The following is an 18,493-nucleotide window of genomic DNA, read 5'->3' on the forward strand; positions in this document are numbered from 1 at the left end:
AGCCCAGATTGCCTGCTCAAGTCTATGGGTGAGGCTCGAGTCAGACATGAGTGCATTACTCAGTGAACCATGTACACCTGGCTATGTTCATGACTCAATAGATAATTTATTCAAATTGCTAAGATTCAGGTGAATGGCTCCAGGTGGGAGGAACCTCAGTTACATCGATAGATTGGAAAAATAGGGACTGTGCTCAAATAAGACTGAGAGAAGATTTGATAGAAGTATTCAAAATCATCAGGAGTCTGGAAAGATAGAATCTGTTCCCACAGAGGATGGCACAGTAGTTAGCACTATTACCTGATAGCATCAGGGATCCAGGTTCGATTCTGGCCTTGGGTCACTGTCTGTGTGGAGTTTGCATGTGCTCCCTGTGTCTGTGTGGGTTTCCCCCAGGTGCTCCGGTTTCCTCCCACACTCCCAAGATCATAGAATCATAGAATCCTACAATGCCATTCGGCCCATCGAGTCTGCACTGACCACAATCCCACCCAGCCCTTATTCCCATAATCCCATGCATTTAAGCCAAGCTAGTCCCCCTGACATTAAGGCGCAACTTAATGTGGCCATTCAACCTAACCAATACATCTTTGGATTGTGGGAGGAAACCCACGCGGACACGGGGTGAATGTGCAAACTCCACACAGACAGTGACCCAAACTGGGAAGCGAACCCGGGTCCCTGGCACTGTGAGGCAGCAGTGCTAACCACTGTGGAGCTGCAGGTTGGGTGGATTAGCCATGCTAAATTGCCCTTTAGTCTCAGGGGGATTAGCAGGGTGAATACATGGGGTTGCGGGGATAGGGCCTGGGTGGATTTTGTTGTTGCTGCAGGCTCGATAGACCGAATGGCCTCCTTCTGCACTGTAGGGATTCTATGACTTGTGAAAGTATGGAGAATAAGAGGACGCAGATTTAAAGTAATTGGCAAAAGAAGCAGTGGGAACATGAGGAAAACCTTTTCACACAGCGAGGGGTTGGGATCTGTAATGCCTGAGAGAATGCTGGAGGAATATTCAATGGAGACTTTTGGAAGGGAATTGGATAATTATCTGAACATGGACAATGTGCAGGACTATAGTGAGAAGCCCAGGGATTGGCACTAGGTAAATTGTTCCTGTAGAGAGCCAGCGCAGACATGATGGGCTGAATGGTGTCCGGTGTTATAATCATTCTGTGTTCATCTCATGGGATGTTCAAAGACTAAAATCCACTTCTCGCTCTGAGTACCGACAAAGTGTTCCTGTACTCAGAGCATGCTGGGATTTTAAAGATGATTATTAACAACTGTAATCAGGGCACATAAAAGCTTGTTGATTTCTCTAATCCTGCTCTGTAATGTTCAGCCTTTCATATTCTCCCAATATTACACCTAAATGGAGCTATTTGCAGCCTAATGACATGGCATTTAGTGCATTTGTAACTGATTCTAAAACAATGTGCGGCATGGCGGCACAGTGGTTAACACCGCTGCCTCACAGCGCCAGGGACCCGGATTCACTTCCTGGCTTGGGTCACTGTCTGTGTGGAGTCTGCACGATCTCCCCAGTGTCTGTGTGGGTTTCCTCCGGGTGCTCTGGTTTCCTCCCATAGTCTGAAAGACGTGCTGGTTAGGTGCACTGGCCATGCTAAATTCTCCCTCAGTGTACCCGAACAGGTGCCAGAGGTTGGCAACTAGGGGATTTTCACAGTAACTTCATTTGCAGTGTTCATGTAAGCCGACTTATAACTAATAAATAAACTTTAAGCGGAATTTAAGGGGCAACTAGACGAATACATGAATAGGATGGGAATGGAAGGATATGGACTCTGTCAGTGCATGCGGTTTTAGTTCAGGCAGGCATCATGGTCGGTGCAGGCTTGGAGGGCCGAAGGGCCTGTTCCTGTGCTGTACTGTTCTTTGTTCTTTACTTTTTTTTTACCTTTAAAGCTTCACCCTATTGACCAGATTAATTTAATAAGCAGCCTCAAGAAACCATGGCTATTGTTGTTGGTGTTCAAAGGATGCACACCGATTTAAAATAATTTCAAAAGAAGCGACGGGGACGTGAGGAAAATCTGGAGGACATCACTGCAGGAGTTGTTCAGGGTAGTGCCCTAGACCCAGCCATCCTCTGTTGCTTCATAAGGTCAGAAGTGGGGATGGCTTTGCTGATGATTGCACAATGTTCAGCACCATTTACTTCTTCCCTTTCTAGCTGTCAACCCCTTTAATGGCGCCAACCTTTTCAGGTGGAATAGACTCCCAAATTGCTTTAGTTGCATTTATCCCATTTTCTACAGTTAAACGTTAATCTTCTCAGAACTAAAAATTACCTTGAAAATATTTAACATGAACTAGATAGTCATCACATGTCACACAACATTCTAACTTGGAAAAATATCGCCATTCCTTCACTGTTGCTGGGTTAAAATCATGGAATTCCTTTCCCAACATCACAGTAGGTGTACTTACACCATGCGGACTTTAGTGGTTTGAGATGTTTGATTTGATTTGATTTGATTTGATTTATTATTGTCAAATGCATTAACATACAGTGAAAAGTATTGTTTCTTGCGCGCTATACAGACAAAGCATACCGTTCATTGAGAAGGAAAGGAGAGAATGCAGAATGTAGTGTTACAGTCATAGCTAGGGTGGAGAGAAAGATCTGCTTAGTGCGAGGTAGGTCCATTCAAAAGTCTGATGGCAGCAGGGAAGAAGCTGTTCTTGAGTCAGTTGGTACGCGACCTCATGTATCAACTTTTGTGTCCAAAGATGTGCAGGTTAGTTGGATTGGCCATGCTAAAATTACACCTTAGTGTCAGAGGGACTAGCAGGGTAAATACGTGGGGTTATGGGGATAGGGCCTAGGTGGGATAGTTGCTGGTGCAGGCTTGATGGGCCGAATGACCTCCTTCTGCACTGTAGAGATTCTATGAAGAAGCGGTACACTTTTGGAAAGGCAATAAATGCTTCTCTTGCCAGGATTCTCACACCCCATGAGTAACTTTAAAGAATTCAACCCCTTAAAGCTTCTACTGACCTGATATATATGTATAAATAGATATAAAATGACAAGAAGTAATTCTACCTGACAAGTCAGTTAAGTGGGGATCATTAAATTTGATTTTTCATTAACAGGCCTCCTAATTAAATCCCTCAACAGGCCAGGTCTGATTTGAGCCAATGGCAGGCAGCTTCACTTGGACATTTTCCTAAACTCAACTTGACAGTTTGTTTACACGAGCCACAAACTGGAACAAAACACTAGTTCACCCGAGATGCGCGTGTGTGGGGAATGCCACTGGGAGAAAGGGGACAAGGTGAGGGAGGTTCCGTGTCCCTTTCCCTTGGAGTCAACTGTTATCACTTGTCCCGATCTCAAACTACACAGGAACCAACAAACTGATCTGGGACTCGGTGCTTGATAAGGGGTGCTTTACCGCTAAATCGCTGCATTCTCAATGTATTTCTTAGAATCATAGAATCATGGAATTCCTACAGTGCAGAAGGAGGCCATTTGGCCCATCAAGTCTGCACCAACCACAATCTCACCAGGCATTATTTCCATAACCCTAACATGTTTACCCTGCTAATCCCCCTGACACCAGGGTCAATTTAGCATGGCCAATCAACCTAACCCACACATCTTTGGACTGTTGGATCTTATTTCTTGCATTAAGTCTATCGGGGCAGAAGTCCCTTCACCAAAATCCCTTTATTTACAAATACTAACAGCAATTAACAGTCTACCTCTGGGGGTGTCAGAAGAACTGACACTCCCCGTTAAGTACAAGGCAAAGACCCCCTGATTGGCCCATCAATTGGATCCTTAATAAGGGAGTTCATACTCCAATAGGCCAACCTCATTGGCCTGACTGAAGTCATTACATTTCTCTTCCACACAATCTCTTATCACCAATCTCTTTGAGGTCACTGAAACAAGAACAGAAAATGCCGGAAAATCTCAGCAGGCCTGACAGCATCTGTGGAGAGAGAACGCAGCCAACATTTCGAATCTGGAGTCAGAGGTCTGATGAAGCATCATCCAGACTCAAAATGTTGGCTCTATTCTTTCTCTCCACAGATGCTGTCAGACCTGCCGAGATTTTCCAGCATTTTTTGTTCTTGTTTCAGATTTCAGCATCCGCATATTTTGTTTTTGTATTTGAGGTCACTCACTGGTGTATTGTGCATAGAAACATAGAAAAACTACAGCACAATACAGGCCCTTCAGCCCACAAAGTTGTGCCGAACATGTCCCTACCTTAGCGATTACTAGGCTTACCTATAACCCTCTATCTTAATAAGTTCCATGTACTTATCTAAAAGTCTCTTGAAAAGACCCTATCGAATCCACCTCCACCACCGTTGCTGGCAGCCCATTCCACGCACCCACCACCCTCTGAGTGAAAAACTTACCCCTGACATCTCCTCTGTACCTACTCCCCAGCACCTTAAACCTGTGTCCTCTTGTGGCAACCATTTCAGCCCTGGGAAAAAGCCTCTGACTATCCATGCTGTGAGTGTTTGTGTATATATCTCCACCACCCTACTTCCCTGTCCGTTTCATATATTATCAGTTTTGTGTTATATTTTAGATCATTTGCAGATGAATCGGGGATTTGAATTTCAAATCTCCCTCCCAGGCAGTCCTGGGAGTTCTGTGGACAGGCTTATTTTCCATGATCTAAAAGCAGATGTACTTACTATCGAGAGGATCCAGCGAAGGATCGCTAGGTTGATTCTTGGGTTGTCCTGTGAGGTGAGATTGTATCAAAAGGACCCTATCTCCCTGTAGTTTAGAAAAATGAAATCTCTACAGAAAGAGAGGCAGTGGCGCAGTGGAATTATCACTGGATTCGTAATTCAGAGATCCAGGGGGACCCGGGTCACGGCAGATGGTGAAATTTGAATTAAATAAAAATCTGGAATTGAGAATCTACTGATGACCATGAAACCATTGTCCATTGTAGGAAAAATCCACCTGGTTCACTAATGTCCTTTAGGGAAGGAAATCTGCCATCCTTACCTGCCTACATGTGACTCCAGACCCACAGCAATGTGGTTGACTCTCAAATGAGATCCAACCTGTCAAGGCAGGACGGACATCCCATCATCCCATCTTGGGCTCGGTCAAGCAAGATCCAAGCTTGAGACGGCCAATGTCCCGTCGACAGTTCCCAATGCTCTTTTCATTGGGAACTGTCGACAAGACATTGGCCGTCTCAATTTTTCTGCCCCCCTCACCCATTCCAACCTCTCTCCTTCCGAACTTTCCGCTCTTCACTCCCTCAGGTCCAACCATGACATTGTCATCAAACCTGCCGACAAAGGGGGTGCTGTTGTCGTCTGGCGTACTGACCTCTACCTCACAGAGGCTGAGCACCAACTCTCAGATACTTCCTCCAACCTCCCCCTGGACCATGACCACACCACTGAACATCAAGCCATTATCTCCAACACCGTCACCGACCTCATTTCCTCCGAATGTCTTCCCCCCACAGCTTCCAACCTCAGAGTCTCCCAACCCCGGACAGCCCACTTCTACCGACTTCCCAAAATCCACCAAAAGGATTGTCCTGGTAGGCCCATTGTGTCAGCATGCTCCTGCCCCACTGAACTTATTTCCTTTTACCGTGACTCCATTCTCACTCCCTTGGTCCATTCCCTCCCCACCTACATCCAGGATTCCTCTGATGCCCTGCGGCATATTGACGGCTTCCAGTTCGCAGGCCCTAACAGGCTCCTATTCACCATGGATGTGCAATCTCTCTACACCTCCATCTCACACCAGGGCGGCCTGAGAGCTTCTTTCTTGAAAAGAGGCCTGAACAATTCCCATCCACCACCACTCTTCTCCGCCTGGCTGAACTCGTTCTATCTCTCAACATCTTCTCTAACTCATCCCACTTTCTCCAAATCAGAGGAGTAGCAATGGGTACCCACATGGGTCCTAGCTACGCTTGTCTTTTTATGGGGTATGTGGAACATTCCTTGTTCCAACCCTACCCAGGTCCCCTCCCACAACTCCTTTACTGGTACATCAATGACTAATTTGGTGCCGATTCCTGCTCTTTTCCAGACCTCGAAAAATTCATCAACTTTGCTTCCAGTTTCCACCCCTCCATCACCTTCACCTGGTCCATCTCAGACACTTCCCTTCCCTTCCTTGACCTTTCTGCCTCCATTTCCGGCAATAGACTATTTACCAATATCCATTACAAGCCCACTGACTCCCATCTGGACTACAGCTCTTCGCACCCTACATCCTGGAAGGACTCCATCCCTTTCTCTCAGCTCCTTCACCTCCGTTGCATTTGTTCCGATGATGCCACTTTCCAAAGTGGTGCTTCTAATATGTGCTCCTTCTTCCTCAACCGTGGATTCCCATCTACAGTTGTTGACAGGGCCCTCAACAGCGTGTGGTCCATCTCCCCGGCCACGACCCTCACCTCCTCCCTTCCCTCCCAGAACAAGGATAGAGTCCCCCTTGTTCTCACATTTCACCCTGCCAGCCTCCACATGCAAAGCATAATCTTCCGCCATTTTCACCAACTCCAGCGTGATGCCATCACCAAACACATCTTCCCTTCACTCCCTCTGTCAGCATTCCGCAGAGACCGTTTCCTCCGGGATAACCTAGTCCACTCTCCCACTATACCCATCACCTCTCCCAGCAACCATGGCACCTTCCTATGCAATCGCAGAAGGTGTAACTCCTGTCCCTTTACCTCTTCCATGCTCACCATCCAAGGTCCGAAACACTCATTCCAGGTTAAGCAGTGTTTCACTTGCACCTCTTTCAATTTGGTCTATTGCATTCGTTGCTTCCAATGTGGTCTCCTCTATATCGGAGAGACCAAGCGTAGACTGGGTAAACGCTTTGCTGAGCATCTTCGGTCTGTGTGCAATCAGGACCCTGACCTTCCTGTTGCTTGCCATTTTAACACACGATCCTACTCCCATGCCCACATGTCTGTCCTTGGCCTGCTGCAATGTTCCAGTGAAGCTCAACGCAAACCAGAGGAACAGCATCTCATCTTCCAGCTCGGCACGTTACAGCCTTCCGGCCTCAACAACTTCAGATGATTAGCCCTACCCCACCCCGACCCCTTTGTTTTCGTTCTATTTAATTTAATTTTTTATTGTTCTCAACATTTTATTTCTTTATTGTCTTTCTTCATTTTTCTTCTCCCCCCCCCCCCACTCTTTCCCCCTACTTTATCCCCCCTTCCCTTATCTTTTCTCTCCGCCGCTTCCCCTTTTCTAAATTTTACCTCTGTCCCATCCATTTTCCCCTCTCCTCCCCAAACATCTTCATCTGTCACAGTTTACCCTCTCATTTTAGCTTCTCTGCCGTTTGGCCATTCACACCCTTTATTCTCTCTATGGGCTGCCATTAGCAGCCTTTCCCCTTGTTTTTGTGGCTATGACTCATCTTTCATTTCCTCACCCTGCAGTATAAATATCTCCCACTTTCTGTGCCTTTTAGCTTTAACAAAGGGTCATCTGGACTTGAAACATCAGCTCTTTTCTCTCCTTACAGATGCTGCCAGACCTGCTGAGATTTTCCAGCAGTTTCTCTTTTGGTTTCAGATTCCAGCATCCGCAGTAATTTGCTTTGAACCTGAACAGTATTGCACATTGTGCGGTGGCCATTTTGAAATGTTTGTAATGTTCTTTCCGATATTTTACGAATAAAGCATAATTTTGCAAAACTAAATGTGTAGAAGAATGAAAGATAATCTTATTGAAATGTGTGTAAGATTCTGGGAGGGCTGGGCAGAGTGGATGCTGAGAGAATGTTCCCCCAAACTGGAGAGACTGGTACACGGGGACACAGTCTCTTTGATACTTACTCAGAAGGTTGGGAAGGTTTGAAATCCCCTCCCCCAGAAGTGTAATGTTCTTTTAAATATATTTTTTGTATCTTTTGGTCATTTATTCCCAATCAAAAATCCAATTTGGTCCAATCAGAGTCTCCACATGAGAAACAAAACAGATCCAACCTTGACAAGACAGGACGTACATCCCATCCTGAGCTCAATCAAACAAGATCCAAGTTGACAGGATGAGGCATTGTGGCCCCTCCTGGGCTGGATCTGAGCTTCATCTTAGCCAAAAGGCCCTCGTGGGACATGGGCATCGTTGGCTGGCCAGCATTTATTGCCCATCCCTAGTTGTCCGAGGGCAATTAAGAGTCAACCACATTGCTGTGGCTCTGGAGTCACATGTAGGTCAGACCAGGTAAGGATGGCAGATTTCCTTCCCTGAAGGACATTAGTGAACCAGATGGGTTTTTCCGACAATAACAATGGTTTCATGGTCACCAGTAGATTCTTAATTCCAGATATTTTTTTTAACTGAATTCAAATTCCTCTATCTGCCGTGGCGGGATTCAAACCCAGGTCCCCAGAACATTAGCTGAGTTTCTGGATTAATAGCGCAGCGATAATACCACTAAGCCAATGCTCCCCTTCGCGATTAAGTTTGAGAGACTTTTGGACTCTAAGGGAATGAGTTTAGGGAAAATGAGTTTAGGAGAACAGGGTGGGAAAGTGAATCTGATGGGGAAGATTGTTCTTATTGAAAGGTTTAGCTGGCTCCAGGGGCTATATAACCTGCTCCTGCTCCAATTTCACATATTCACATGTTACGTTCCGTATCTTCACCAACCCTTTCAATCAAAGTAGTCAAGGGTTTTGACTTGGTGCACTTAGACGAAGACAACAAACATGCAGGGGCTCAATGGGCTGAATGGCCTCATGTGATGCTGTAAGACTCTATGGTCTGATATAGGATAAGAGCACAATGGAAATCAGGCATAAATTTAAATATTAAAATAAGCAAAATAATGTGGACGCTGGAATCTGAAACAAGAACAGAGAACGTTACAAAGTTCAGCATTTTTGGCAACATCCCAACAGATGCACCCAGGCCTGTTGGAGTTTGTAGAATTTTTCATAGAATCCCTACAGTGCAGAAGGAGGCCATTCGGCCCATTGAGACTGCACCGACCACAATCCCACCCGGACCCTCTTTCCCACAGTGGCCCCACATATTTGCCCTGCTGGTCCCCTAGGGTCAATTTAGCATGGCCAATCAACCTTGCCAGTGCGTCTTTTGAACTGGAAACCGGAGCACCCGGAGGAAACCCACGCAGACACGGGGAGAATGTGCAGACTCCACACAGACAGTGACCCGAGGCCGGAATTGAACCCGGGTCCCCGGTGCTGTGAGGCAGCAGTGCCGCACAGATCAAACAGATAAATCGCATGTTGCATTTCACTGAAGACTCTGCATTTGAAACTATATTGCTATTCATTGATGCTGTTTACCGGCCCAAACTCCACCGTCTCCAGTCAATATTAAACACGCCTGGAGATGGCGCTGTTTGAGAGTTTACCGAGAGAAAGCTTGAAGCATTTACAATGTTCTATCGCAGTCTCTGACCAATCTCAGCGAGTTGCATCAGACTCTGCAGGGTGCTTCAACTCACAGCATGAACTCAGGAATTTAATCATTTCCTTTTTAAATTTACATAATTAAAAACATTAGCACTAGCTGGGGTGGGAGGGGGGAGTGGTGGGAGTTGGTGGCTGGTTAGCGCGGTTGGCTGTAGAGTAATGGTGCCAACAGCACAGGTTCAATCCCGGTACCAGCTATGGTTATTCATGGGGAGGCCACTTGCCCTGAGGTTACAGAGTGGTGCCTACCCACCCCCCACCCCAAGTTGCCAAAGCAAGCCTCTGCTCCTTTGTGACAATGGCGAGTATTTCATAGAATCCATATTATAGGATCCCTAATGTGCAGAAGGAGGCCATTCGGCCCATCGAGTGTGTACTGACTCTCTGACAGAGCATCTTACCCAGGCCCTATTCCTGTAACCCCACATATTTATTTTGCTAATCCCCCTAACCTACACGTCTTGGGACACGAAGGGCAATTTAGTGTGGCCAATCCACCCAACCTGCACACCTTTGGGACTGTGGATAAAGAACAAAGAACAAAGACAAGTACAGCACAGAACAGGCCCTTTGGCCTACCAAGCCGATCACGATGCCCTAACTAAGCTAAAAAAAACCTCCTGCCCTTACTCGGTGCGTATCCCTCTATTCCCTCCCTATTCATTTACCCATCCAGATGCCTCTTAAATGTTGCGAATGTGCCTGCTTCCACCTCCTCCTCTGGCAGCACATTCCAGGCACCAACTACTCTCTGCACATCTCTCTTAAACTTTCCACCTCTCATCTTGAATTTGTGCCCCCTTGTAATTGACACTTCCACCCTGGGAAAAAGCCTCTGACTCTCCACCCTGTCTATGCCTCTCATTTTGTAGACCTCTATCAGGTTTCCCCTCAGCCTCTGTCTATCCAGTGAAAACAATCTCAGTTTATTCAACCTCTCCTCATAGCCAATGCCCTTGAGACCAGGCAACATCCTGGTGAGCCTTCTCTGCACTCTCTCCAAAGCTTCCACATCCTCCTGGTAGTGTGGTGGCCAGAACTGCACGCAATACTCCAAATGCAGGCTAACCAAGGTTTTATATAGCTGCAACATGATTTGCCAACTCCTGTACTCAGTGCCCCGGCCAATGAAGGCAAGCATGCCATATGCCTTCTTAATCATCTTGGCCACCTGTTAGGGAACTGTGAACTTGCACATCCAGATCCCTCTGTATGTTAATGTTCTTAAGGGTTCTGCCATTTACAGTATAATTCACACCTAAATTTGATCCTCCAAAATGCATCACCTCGCATTTGACTGGATTAAACTCCATCTGCCATTTCTGTGCCCAAGTTTCCAATCTATCTCTATCCCGTTGTATCCTTTGACAATCCCCAGCACTATCAGCAACTCCACCAATCTTCATGTCATCCGCAAACTTACGAATCAGACCCTCTCCATTTTCCTCCAGATTATATACACTACAAACAACGGAGATCTCAGCACTGATCCCTGCGGAACACCACTAGGTAAAGATCTCCATTCTGATGCACACCCTTCCACCACTACTCCCTGTCTTCTATAACCAAGTAAGAAGTCTCACAACACCAGGTTAAGTCATAGAATCATAGAAATCATAGAAACCCTACAGTACAGAAGGAGGCTATTCGGCCCATCGAGTCTGCACCGACCACAATCCCACCCAGGCCCTACCCCCACATATTTTACCCACTAATCCCTCTAACCTACGCATCTCAGGACTCTAAGGGGCAATTTTTAACCTGGCCAATCAACCTAGCCCACACATCTTTGGACTGTGGGAGGAAACCGGAGCACCCGGAGGAAACCCACGCAGACACGAGGAGAATGTGCAAACTCCAATTAGACAGTGACCCGAGCCGGGAATCGAACCCGGGACCCTGGAGCTGTGAAGCAGCAGTGCTAACCACTGTGCTACCGTGCCGCCCTTGCAGGACTTTAACCTGTTGGACTATAACCTGGTGTTGTGAGACTTCTTACTGTGTTCACCCCAGTCCAACACCGGCATCTCCACTTCTATAACCAAGCCAGTTATGTATCCATCTAGCCAGCTCAGCCCAGCAAATGAATGGCCCGTACGGGGATCGAACCCATGACCTTGGCATTATTAGCACCACACTCTAACTGACTGAGCTAACCAGCCAGTTGCGGAAGGCCACCAGAAGGAAACCCACACAGACACGAGGAGAACATGCAAACTCCACACAGACAGTCACCTAAGGTCAGAATCGAACTCGGGTCCCTGGCGCTGTGAGGCAGCAGCGCTAACCACAGTGCCGCTGTGCTTTGGATGATGAGTACTGTTTAATTAACCAAGGCAAACTGTGGACTATTTTGAAAGACACATTTATAGCAATCCTTTTGTATTCTCAGGGTGTCCTGAAGCACTTTAATACTTGGCACAGCAAGATCCCACTAGGAGTAGTTTGATAACAACCCAGGCTTTGTTCGAGGGATAGATATTGGCCGGGATGCTATTAAGTGAATCATCAGTAAACAAGTAGATTAGATCTGAAGGTGTAATTACCCTGGAAGATTCTATTTCCTTATTGACTAAACCAATCAATGGTTTAGATGTTTTTTTAAGTGAAGACAATGATACCGTTATGTTTGTATTTTGTACTCAAGTCCTGAAATCTCTAATTCCATCATTGTAGGATTTGTTTAACCGTTCAGCTGGATGCATAAGCAGAACTTTTGTAATATTGCCCTCCCTCACCAACCTTCTAAAGGTGTGTGCTTTTAATGTCCAAAAAAAATGTTTCTCGTTTTATAATTGCAGAGTGAGTGTTTAAGTCGAATGTTTTTAAGGCAAGGATAGATAAATTTTTGAAGAGTAAAGGAATTAAGGGTTATGGTGAGCGGGTGGGTAAGTGGAGCTGAGTCCACGAAAGGATCAGCCATGATTTTATTGAACGGCGGAGCAGGCTCGAGGGGCCAGATGGCCTACTCCCGCTCCTAGTTCTTATGTTCTTCTGTGAGGGAAAATGCTATGTTCTCACATTCTTAAAAGTTTTGAATCAATTAAATGCAACCAACTTGCAACACTTGCAACCCATCTTAATTTACAGACTTGCAGTGAAGGAAGGGGCCATATTATCCTGATAAATTGCAATGTAGTCTTAAATATTGTAAAGAGAACCAGATCAATACTTCTATCCAAGTCCCACAGTCACCTCCATGCTGCTGCTACAATGCAGCTGAAACATCAACCAGAAATAAGGCAGACATTTTGTGGTCACATAGTCCACCTTTCCCAGTTATGACATTACATGCGCGGATGTTCCACACAAAATGTCTGCCTGGTCTGCCTCAGTAAGAAGTCTCACAACCCCAGGTTAAAGTCCAACAGGTTTATTTGGTAGCACGAGCCACTAGCTTTCAGAGCGCTGCTCCTTCATCAGGTGAGTGGGAGTCGTGTTCACAAACAGGGCATATAAAGACACAAACTCAATTTACAAAATAATGGATGGAATGTGAGTCTTTACAGGTAACCAAATCTTAAACGTACAGACAATGTGAGTGGAGAGAGGGTTAAGCACAGGTTAAAGAAATGTATATTGTCTCCAGCCAGGACAGTTAGTGAGATTTTGCAAGCCCAGGCAAGTCGTGGGGGTTACAGATAGTGTGACATGAACCCAAGATCCCGGTTGAGGCCGTCCTCATGTGTGCGGAACTTGGCTATCAGTTTCTGCTCAGTGATTATCGCGATTATAAATATGTGGTGTTACGGGGGATAGGGCCTGGGTGTATTGTTGTTCCTGCAGGCTCGATGGGCTGAATGGCCTCCTTCTGTACTGTGGGGATTCTATGATTCAATCTGCACCTCTCTTCTTGGACAAGAAGAACTTCAATTTGTTGCCATGTTACATGGCAGCACAGTGGTTAGCATTGCTGCCTCACAGTGCCAGGGATTCGGATTTGATTCCCGGCTTGGGTCACTATCCGTGTGGAGTTTGCACATTCTCCCCGTGTCTGCGTGGGTTTCCTTCGGGTGCTCTGGTTTCCTCCCCCAGATGTGAGGGTTAGGTGGATTGGCTATGCTAAAATTGCCCCTTAATGTCAGGGGGATCAGCAGGGTAAATAAGTGGGGTTAAGGGGATAGGACCTGAATGGGATTGTGGTCAGTGCAGACTTGATGGGCCAAATGGCCTCCATCTGCACTGTAGGGGTTCTCTGTAAGTATTTTTTTTGTTAGATTGAGAAACCATGGTGAAAGGCTGAGGTGCTCAGGCCCAGATTCATGGTGCAAGATGCTATTGTTTGAGTTTTGAAATGCAATCAGTTGGATGTCACATCCAGCTTTCCATAGTCATGTAATCCCACCATGAGGCAGCCTCTCTGTAAGCAGACATCTTTGTGAAATAACTCCTCAGAGGCCAGTGTCCCTTTACCAGAATCCTTTTATGTACAAACTCTACTCCATTCCTAGAGTGCTTCGGGTATCAGTCAGAATCAGGAGTGCCAGTGGACCCGAAACTCCCATATTTATATATAGGTGGAGCTCCTTGATTGGGCAGGCAATTATGAGCTCAATCAGGGAGCTCATACTCCAAGAGGCCAGCCTCATGGGCCTCATTGAGATCATTACACTTTGGTTGATCAATAGAACCTCCCAATGAGAAGACACTGATGAAACACTGCTTTCCTTAGACATCAAACATGGAAAGAAAATACAGTTTGAACCCAGAACCTAGCTGCAGAGCAGACACAGCTCGGAAGGGTGCACAAACAGGTTCAAATCTGCAAAAAACCTGCTGAAGTGAGGACAAAGGTCAGGTAAACAAAGGAGACCGCTCCTGGAGTATTGTGCACAGTTTTGGCCCCCTTATTTGGGGAAAGATGTAGTGACATTGGAGGCAGTTCAGAGGAGGTTCACTAGATTGATTCCAGAGATGAGGGGTTTGTCGTATGAAGAGAGATTGAACAGTTTAGGCCGATACTCTCTGGAATTTAGAAGAATGAGGGGAGATCAAATTGAGGTATACAAGATGATGAAAGGTATGGATAAATTTCTAGGATGAGAGGTCATAGTCTTAGGATAAGGGGCAGCAAATTTAAAATAGAGTTGAGGAGAAACTAATTCTTCCAATGGGTTGTGTATCTGTGGAATTCACAACCCCAAAATGCGGTGGATGCTGGGACAGTGAGTAAATTTAAGGAGGAGTTAGACAGATTTTTAATTGGTAATGGGGTTGAAAGGTTATGGGGAGAAGGCAGGAAAATGGGGATGAGGAGCATATCAGCCATGATCGAATGGCGGAGCGGACTCGATGGGCCGAATGGCCTAATTCTTCTCCTATATCTGATGAATTTATGAACTTATGAAAAGAAGGATTACCCAGCTGAGGAAACCAGTGTCTTAACTGCAAGAAATAGAATCATTTCACACTCAAGTGTTTGGCTAGAAAGATGCAGTGCATCTACGGGTATCCATTGGAGTGAAATCCACAGAAGAGTTTGATGAAGAACTGTACACCATACAACAGGGTGGTTCAGTCCAGTCTGCAGGCGACTAATGGTGAGTGACTGTTACCATGATAACCGCAGAGGGAAAGTATCCAGTGAACAAGAAGTATCAGACAGACACTGGTTTGCCATGCAACATAATGACTTCTACAGACCTGTGCAAGGTGGCACAACACGGCGATCAAAAAGGGAAACCCTCGCAAGTCAGGTTGACGCTATGTGATGCCACGATACTCATACCGAGAGGACAAATTAGTCCGACAGTCCAAAGCAATGACAAGGCAGAAGACCTTGAGTTCCCGATCACCGGCGGGAGATAACAGTAACTCATCTCAGCTGAAGCTAGGGTTGGTAACCCTGACCCAGGAGCATGCCAACAAAGAAAGGGCAGCAAACGACATTCTCTCTTCCACCTTCTTCCATCGGGAAAAAAATACAAAAGTCTGAGGTCACGTACCGACCGACTCAAGAACAGCTTCTTCCCTGCTGCTGTCAGACTTTTTGAATGGACCTACCTCGCATTAAGTTGATCTTTCTCTACACCCTAGCTATGACTGTAACACTACATTCTGCACTCTCTCCTTTCCTTCTCTATGAACAGTATGCTTTGCCTGTATAGCGCGCAAGAGACAATACTTTTCACTGTAGACATGTGACAATAATAAATCAAATCAAATCAAACCCAGCAAGAAGGCAGGAAGCAGCAAAGAAGTTGCAACCTTGAAAGACTCCTTGAGGAATCAACATGTAGCCATGGAAGAAAGATGGGGAGCCAGTCAGGGTACAACACTCTCAGCAGGAGTCAGTCCAGATGCAAACGTGGGACACCCTTGATCGGACACAATGGAAATGAAGACCGAATATACCGGCACTTCCACAGGTGTATCCAAACAACGAGCAAAGCAGTTCCTTCAGAGAAACCACGGGATCGAGGGGTTTGGATCTCACCAGCTGTACTGAACATAGAAATACAATCAATCCCGGAGGTCCACGTATTCCCAACAACTGCAATGGATAACAACAATCGCCATAGCAACAAGGGCCATGGGAACAACACTCTCCAGACAAAGGACATCGCCTAGACGATCAGCCAATGTCAACGCTCGGTTTAAAGACTGTGAGGTGAATTTTCCCATTCCGCCCACCCCACCACGGGAATCGTAGCGGGCAAGCGGCAGACCATGGAAAGGCCCATTGACCTTGGGCAGGATTCTTTTGGTTTTGGGGTGAACGCGGCCAGATAATTCCGCCCACTATGTGCAATGCATGTGCAGTGACTGACCAGTAGAACAAACAAGTCTTATTGCATGAGAACAGTGGGTAACTTGGGTAACTCACAGTCACACAGGATCATGAATGTACACATGTCTTTTGTTCGCTCGGAAAAGGGGAAAGTTTGTATATTTTGTTCAGTATGAAAAGGGGGATGTTTGGGTTCAGAAATCGGTCGGATGTTACGTCTAGCTTTCCATAGTCATGTGACTCTGCCATGAGGCAGTCCCTCCATAAGCAGACATCTTAAGATCAGTCCAATAAAGCCTCTCATTGAGAAGACATTAATGTCCTTAAACATGAAACATCCATGAAGTTGCGGTAGCCATATAATGAGGTAAATTAAGAAATACCAATTGAATAGACCACACCAAGGTTAGCTATTGAGAGTCAATACTGGCTTAATTCATAAAGAGACTAGGTGGTGTGGCACTGAGCCATGTAGATCAGAAGGTTCTAGGTTTGTTCCTCATTAATAATTGTGTCAGGGTAATTTGACTCCAATGCCCCTGAGGCTGGGAGGGTCCAATGCAGTTAGCACAATGCAGCACAGTGAATATTATGTACATAGACAACACGCGGGGACTTGTTCTACCGTGGGCAATCATTCTGCCAGTGACTCACTCAGTCAGAGAATCTTACAGCAAAGGAGGCCATTCAGCCCATTGGGCTTGTGCCAGCTTTTTAAAAGAGCTGTCCACTTGCCCCCTCCAATGCTCTTTCTACATTGCCCTGCAATTGTTTTTCCTTTTCAAGCATTTATTCAATTTCCTTTTGCAACTTATCCTTGAACTCAAGAAATAGGAGCAGGAGGAGGCCACCAGGCCCTGCAAGCCTGCCCCGCCATTTACAGAACAAAGAACAAAGAAAATTACAGCACAGGAACGGGCCCTTCGGCCTTCCAAGCCTGCACCGGCCATGCTGCCCGTCTGAACTAAAACCGTCTACCCTTCCGGGGACCATAGCCCTCTATGCCCATCCTATTCATGTATTTGTCCAGACGCCCCTTAAAAGTCACTATCGTATCTGCTTCCACCACCTCCCCCGGCAGCAAGTTCCAGGCACCCACCACTCTCTGTGTAAAAAAAACATGACTCGTACATCTCCTAATACGATCCCTTCAATAGAATCATGGCTGATCTATGCTGATCTCAGCTCCTTTTCTGTGCCATTTCCCCATACCTCTCTATTCCTCGATCTATCAAATATTTATCCACCTCCACTTTAAATACTTTCAGTGATCCAGCCTCCATCACTCTTTAGAGCAGAGAATGCCAGAGATTCACCACCCTTTGCGAGAAGAAATTTTAAAGAAGTTTTAAATAACTGGCTCTTTATCTTGTATCTATGTCCCCTTGTTCAAGGCTCTCCCACTAGTGAAAACATCTCACCATCCACCCTATCAAGCCCCCTCAGAATCTTATATATTTGAATAAGGTCACCCCTCACTCTTCTAAACTCCAAGGAATACAGAGCCAGGCTATTTAGTCAATCTTGATAGGACAACCCTCTCATCCCAGGTATTAACCAGGTGAATCTCCTTTGGTCTGAAGGCACCAAGTTCACCTTCTCTCACATTTTTTTCATGTGTTTGCGGTGGATTGATTTAAAACCTGACACTTTGATGTCTGATTTAATATCTTAAAATCTCCAGAGTCCGACTACCAGATGGTGAGGTCCCAAAAGCAGAGTGGCATCAACCCTTCACCTTACTGAGCTGACGAGCAACAAAGACTCCCAGACTGTACCGGAGTCTGTGTGCAAACATTGGTTCATTTCATAGGATCATAGAATCCCTTCTGAGCAGAAGGATGCCATTCGACCCATCGAGCCTGCACTGACCACAATCCCACCCAGGTTCTATCCCCGTAACCCCACATATTTACCCTGCTAATCCCCCTGAAAGTAAGGGGCAATTTAGCATGGCCAATCCACCTAAACCGCACATCTTTGAGGGATGAAATCGGAGCACCCGGAGGAAACCCACACAGACACGGGGAGAATGTGCAGACTGCGCACAGACAGTGATCCAAGGCCGGAATTGAACCTAGGTCCCTGGCGCTTGAGGCAGTCTGAGGGTTCAGGGAGACCATTTAGGACTGAGGTGAGGAGACATTTCATCACCCAAAGAGTGGTGAGCCTGTGGAATTCATTCCCACAGGAAGTAGTTGATGCCAAAACATTGAATGTATTCAAGAGGCGGCTGGATATAGCACCTGGGGCAAATGGGGTCAAAGGTTATGGGGAGAAAGCAGGATTAGGCTATTGAGTTGGACGATCA

At 46.2% G+C, this 18,493-nt stretch overlaps 1 non-coding gene across 1 annotated transcript; it reads right to left on the reverse strand.

Annotated features, from left to right (window-relative positions):
* Positions 1-11,540: 11,540 nt before the first annotated feature.
* Positions 11,541-11,614, reverse strand: trnai-aau (transfer RNA isoleucine (anticodon AAU)). Its single transcript has one exon. It is a non-coding gene; the product is annotated as a tRNA-Ile (tRNA).
* Between the last annotated feature and the right edge of the window lie 6,879 nt (positions 11,615-18,493).

The sequence above is a fragment of the Mustelus asterias genome, chromosome 13 (assembly GCF_964213995.1).
Source record: "Mustelus asterias chromosome 13, sMusAst1.hap1.1, whole genome shotgun sequence".
NCBI lineage: Eukaryota > Metazoa > Chordata > Chondrichthyes > Carcharhiniformes > Triakidae > Mustelus > Mustelus asterias.